Source organism: Macaca mulatta, chromosome 6 (assembly GCF_049350105.2).
Source record: "Macaca mulatta isolate MMU2019108-1 chromosome 6, T2T-MMU8v2.0, whole genome shotgun sequence".
NCBI lineage: Eukaryota > Metazoa > Chordata > Mammalia > Primates > Cercopithecidae > Macaca > Macaca mulatta.
The window spans coordinates 187,996,609-188,002,762 of record NC_133411.1 but is presented as its reverse complement, the minus strand read 5'-3'; positions in this window follow the sequence as shown (position 1 = coordinate 188,002,762).

The following is a 6,154-nucleotide window of genomic DNA, read 5'->3' as shown; positions in this document are numbered from 1 at the left end:
CAAACTCTTCTAGATAATAATGGGGAAAGGAAGCACTTCTCAGTTTATTCCATGATGTCATAACTCTAATGGCAAAATTAGATAAGGACCAGAAGGGAAAACACAAAAAAATTGCATGGATGCAAAATTCCTAACCCCAGTATCAGTAGACTATATCCATTTGTGGATAAAAAGGTGAAGTGCTGCACTAAGTTAGGTTTATTCCCAGAAATCAAGGAAGGTTTAATTTTGAACCTATTGGTTTCCATACAAGATGGTGAAATAGCATGAGTTTCTTTCTCCCCATAACAACTCTGGTGAACCTCCCAAATGAGGTGGGATTATTGATATGATGAATCAACATAAATACTATGAGAATGCCTGAGAAAGCAGATTTGAACTGGTGCAAGTTGGCCCATGGCAAAATATTTTGGGGTGTGTGTGTGTGTGTGTGTGTGTGTGTGTGTGTGTTGTGTCTTTTTGTTTTGTTTTTTACAAAGCTCAGGTCTGGAGCAGCCAGACACTGCAATGAGAAGATGGCGTTGGAGAAGTTTATGGCTTATACATTTCTTCCTCCCACACATTGCTTTGGGATGATCTCTGTCTGCCACATTTACCCAGACATTATCAGCAAAAGCCCAAGCTAGATGATGTCAGCTGTGTCTAACAGCAGAGCATTTAAGCCATTTACAAGGAGAAGTTGATGGAAAGGAGTGCAGACTGATCAGATATCCCCCTTGACCACTTCCAAACCCTCAGCTAAGGAGAGAGACTTCCAGCTCCAGCTTAGAAACATGTAGAGAGCTTGGAAGTCATCACTCACATCCTCACAACAAGCAAAAAGGTAAACAAACGGAAAACCAGTGATTCCTCCTAGATCCATCAGATAGTTGAGGTCACAGGACACATTGCCACCCTGAAAACTGGAGAAGTAGGTGGATACAGAGAATCACAGGCAAGATCAGCTTACCAAGAGCAGAAGCTTCTGGAGCCAGTAACTGGTAGGAACACTTACACGATGACTGACACATTGTGGGAGGCAGATCATGGACTGGCTTAAGAGTAAGACTGGGGCCACAGTTTTATGGGGTTTACCTCCAGGAACCCCACCAGGTTCTCGCAGTGAAATCAAAGAAAAATCCCTTTGTGCTTCTGGCAGGGGTAGGAGAAAAGTAACCATTTGAAATATGCCTGGGGAAAGTTACCATTTTGAAATATGCCCAGAGTGTTCTCTGAAACAAAGGCTTGCCCTCAAGGGCAATATTTTACTAGAAACTTTTCTGACCTGGGAGAAAGGCAATTAGACAACTCCACCCTGTCACCTAGGAATGGAAAAAAAGCTAAGAAATGCCTCTGAAGATCACAGCCCAGGGACCGAAACCCATGAAAAACCTGAGATTTAATCATAAGATGATAGATTATTATATACCTCCTCTCCTCAACACTGTACTATTATATCAATAGGACTCCAGAAGAATGACAGTGGATTGCAACTAAGAGAGGTGCAGGACTCCCTTTAAGAAGTAATTCTTCTTAAGCATACTCTACTTAAGAAGGAATTCTTCTCAACATACTCTACTTAAGAAGGAATACTTCTTAAACATACTCTACTTAAGAAGCAATTCTTCTTAAACATACTCCACTTAAGAAGGAATTCTTAGGGATCCCAAAGACAACAGGGAAGCAATAAATCAAACAAAACAAAATACACACACACACACACACACACACACACACACACACACACGGAAACAAGAGGGAACTGATGCCTATGGCACCTGTAGCTACAGCAGACATTGAGCACAGCCTAGCTCCTAGAGATTCACACGAAAGCTCGCAGTAAAAGTCTGATTACCTCAGTTCCTATTACCAGATACAGCATGCTCAGCTTTCAACAAAAAATTACACAACATGCTAAAAGGCAAGAAAAAAATACAGTCTGAAGAGATAAAGCAAGCATCTGAATCAGACTCAGATATGACACAGATTTTGGAGTTATCAGATGGAGAAGTTAAAATAACAATAATATATTAAGGGCTGTAATCAAATACATAGACAACATGCAAGAATTGATGGGTAATATAAAAAGAGAAATGGAAGCTCTAAAAAAGAAAAGAAAATCCTGGAAATGAAAAATGCTAACAAAGAAGAATGCCTTTGGTGGGCTCATCAGTAGACTAGACAGAGCCAAAGAACGAATCCGTGAGCCTGAAGATAGGTCTGTAGGAACTGGAATGCAAAGGTGAAAAAGGATGGGAAAAAAGGAACAGCACCTTCTCATGTGCTCTTCTGTCTGCCTGCAACAAGTCCTGTTTCTCAACTGCCCCAAGGTCTCCGCCTGATGCTACTTACTCACAAAAGCACACTCTGACCTCACACCATGCTCTGGGGTAGATACATCTCTATTGAACGCTCTTATCATAGTCTGTAGTTTTCCTTAATAGCATTTATCAAAATTGTAATTTAAGGATTATTTCTGCATATGTACACTACCACCCATGATTGAGAAACTGTTACTAGACTAGCCTATCCAAGAGAAAGAAACCCTACATCTAGAAAAAAATATTTTTTTTCCAGATAATGGACAACGTGCAATACAGAACTCTAGTCCCCAAGTGAAGGGAAACAAAAGTGAGCCCTCAATACTCCTGACTTTCTATCTGAAGGCACTTTCAGACCAGTGACATTAGTCATTTGAAGAGTTGAGGACACAGCAAGCGATGTCAATAGTCAAATAACATGGCAAATGATTTTAAGTGGTTTTCCTTGGCTCTTGATGCGTCAATGATGTTAGTGATACTGCTCAGTTCTTGTTGATTTGATGAGTTAATATCATTTGAAATCACTTAGTAATTGGCCTCTACAAATAGATTGTGTGGAACCAACTACAAGCAAGAATATTTTCAAAGAAAATACTAATTTGGTAAACCCGAAGTGAAATCTGTAAAAATGTGTTCCAACTGCTGGTAGTAAAAATATGTAAAAAACTTTTTTTTTTTTGAGACACAGTCTTGTCGCCCAGGCCGGAGTGCAGTGGCATGATCTCGGCTCACTGCAACATCCGCCTCCTGGGTTTCAGGGATTCTCATGCCTCAGCCACCTGAGTAGCTGGGATTACAGGCACATGCCACCATGCCCAACTAATTTTTGTATTTTTAGTAGAGACGGGGTTTTGCCATGTTGGCCAGGCTGGTCTTGAACTCCTGACCTCAAGTGATCCACCCGCCTTGGCGTCCCAAAGTGCTGGGATTACAGGCATGAGCCACTGTGCCTGGCCTAAAGAACTTTTTCCAAGGCTTGGTTAGACAAGTTTACAAAGCTTGCAAAAGTTTAAGGTGTTTAAAACCTGCAGTTATTCATCAGCAGGTAGTATGCAGGAAATAAGTCTGTCTTATTGAACAAGTAATGTCAAAAGTGAACTTCATTTGCTCTTATGGACTTAACTATTGTTAGCTCTGTGACTTTTTTTTTTCCAGAAATAGAAGTCAAATATTCTGACTAGCTCTGCCACACAGCAGTTCAATGACTTAGCAGTAATAAAGTTTGCAATTTTTTAAGCTCAGGGCTGAGGGTGAAATTTTTCTGAATGAGAAGAACTTTGTTCAAACACTATTATTAAACATGGGATGCCTTTAGAAACTAGCTTTTGCTGCAAACTTGATGTTTCTTAATGAATTCCACCTGAAATTTCAAGGGAAATCAGAGCTTATATGCAAAGCTTACTCTGCTGCAAAGTCACTTCAATGACAACTAATATTTGAATCACAAGTACTGTGAAATGCTTTATATATTTGACATGCTGTCCAAGTTTAAAATAAGAAGTGATATCTCCTTTCTCACAAATATTTTCCACACATATGGATTCTGAGCACAAACTCCAATTCCAGCAGCATTTTTTAGATCATAATGCAAATGCAAAAGAAATATACATATTTCAAAATTCACTTAACAGTACAACTGAGGAGGATCCACCCAACTCTTCTGATTAATCTGCAATGTAACAGTGTGCCGAAAGGCAAACATCCAAAGAATCTAACGAAATTCTATAAATGACTTCTAAGCACTAGATATGCCCAATTGAAATAATATGCTTATGGACAGATATCAGCATCCGACAATGCTATCAGTGTGAAAGAACATTTCCAAAGATGAACCACATAAAATTGTATTACAGATTGGCATTAACAGATAAGCATTTGCAATAGGTTGTTTACAACAAACTCAACTGAGATAGAATTCACATACCATGTAATCCACCCATATAAAGTGTACAATCCAAAACCTTGTAGTATATTCGGAGTTGCGCAATAATTAGAATGATTTTAGAAAATTTTCATTATTCCAAAAAGCAACTCCACATCCATTATCAGTCACCCCACATTTTCTCCAACCCTCTAAAGCCCTTGGAGATCAATCATCTACTTTCTGTCTCTACGGATTTGCTGATTCGGAAAAACCACATATAAATGGAACCATCCGATATGTGGTCCTTTGTTACTGGCTTCCTTCACTCAGCACGTTTTCAAGGTTGATCCATGTTGTCGAATTTATCAGTGTTTTCTTTTTATTGACAAACAACGTTTCATTATACAAATGTGCCACATTTTGCCTACTTATTCATTGGTTGATGGACATTGGGTTGTCTCCACTTTCTATTACCAATAATGCTGCTATGAACATTCATGTACATATATCAATGTTTGTTTTCATTTCTCTTGGGTATAAATTTAGGAGTGGAATTGCTAAGTCACATGGTAACTATATTTAATCTTCGAAGTAAATTCCAGTCTGTTTTCCAAAGAGGCTGCACCATTTTATACTCCCACCAGCAGTGTGTGAAGGTTCCAATTTTTCCACACCCTTGTCAACTTTTTATTAATTTTCATTAAACACTATAATGAGCTTCATCATTGGAGGGTGTTTTCCAAGGAGTTCTCTACATTTGATCTTTGCTGAGAAGTGACTTCTTAATTTTAGCAAATCCTGTTCTCTTGATGAGACTACTTCCAAAACCATCAAGCCCTGGATCCTTTTTGCTTGATGGTCTTTCCTATAGTTTTTAATCTCTCGTCATGTTACTATAATCAAGAAGCCAGATGGCACCTGCAACACTCAGCCAGGAAATCTCTCTAGTGAGATCATATTAGGCACATGTTTTACTTTCAGTCTGCCACTACAGAAGTTCTTCCTTCCTCCAGTTTTCCAATAACATTTACCTCACTTTTCTAGAAGTCCTCATCTACAGCCTTGTCAGACCATGATGCTGCTATCGCTTCTTCAAAGCACTTTAGTTTTTTACCAGCACATGCCTACTTAACACCTACTGCCAAGTTCCAAAACCACTCCCATATTTTGGGTTTTCATTATGGCAGCTGCCCACCTCCAAGTACCAAGTTCTGTATCAGTTATCTGTTGATGCATAACAAATTACCCCAAAACCTACCAGTTAAAACATTTACTAACCCAGAGTTTCTGGGGGTTAAGAAGCCAGAAGTGACTGGTTTAGCTAGGTCTTTCTGACTCAGTGTCTCACATGAGGTTATGGGTAAGTAGTTGGCTGTGGCTGCAGTCCTATTTGAAGGCTCAGGCAAGGGAGGATCCACTTCTAAGCTCGCTCACATGGTTGCTAGAAGGCCAGTTTGTTGCTGGCTGTTGGCCATGGGCTTCGTTACTTACTATGTGGAACTCTCCATAGGCTAAGTGTCCTCACGATAAGGCAACTGGCTTCCCAAAGGACAAGTGATTCCAGAGAGCGCATGCCTGTGCAGAAGCCATAGCCTTTTCATAACCAAATATTTTAAGTGACATCACATCACTTCTATCATATTCTATTTATTAGAAGTGAGTCAAATTACTATTTTCCTACTGAAAAATTTGACATTTCATCAATTTCTGGAATGGCCACACTTTCTGAAACATTGTTACAATATCTACTTTAAAGTCTTTGTCTCATAATTCCAACATCTGTGTCATCTTGGGGTTAGTGTCTGTTGTCTTTCCTTTGAATTGTTGAAAATTTTCTGACTTATGTATTTCATGTGATTCTGCATTGCATCTTGGACATTTTGAATATTATGGGCCTCTGGGTATTCAATTCTTCCAGAAAATGTTAGGGTATTTTTTCCAGCAGGCAATTTAACTGATTAAGTCTTGGTCACCAGTTTCAATCCATCTC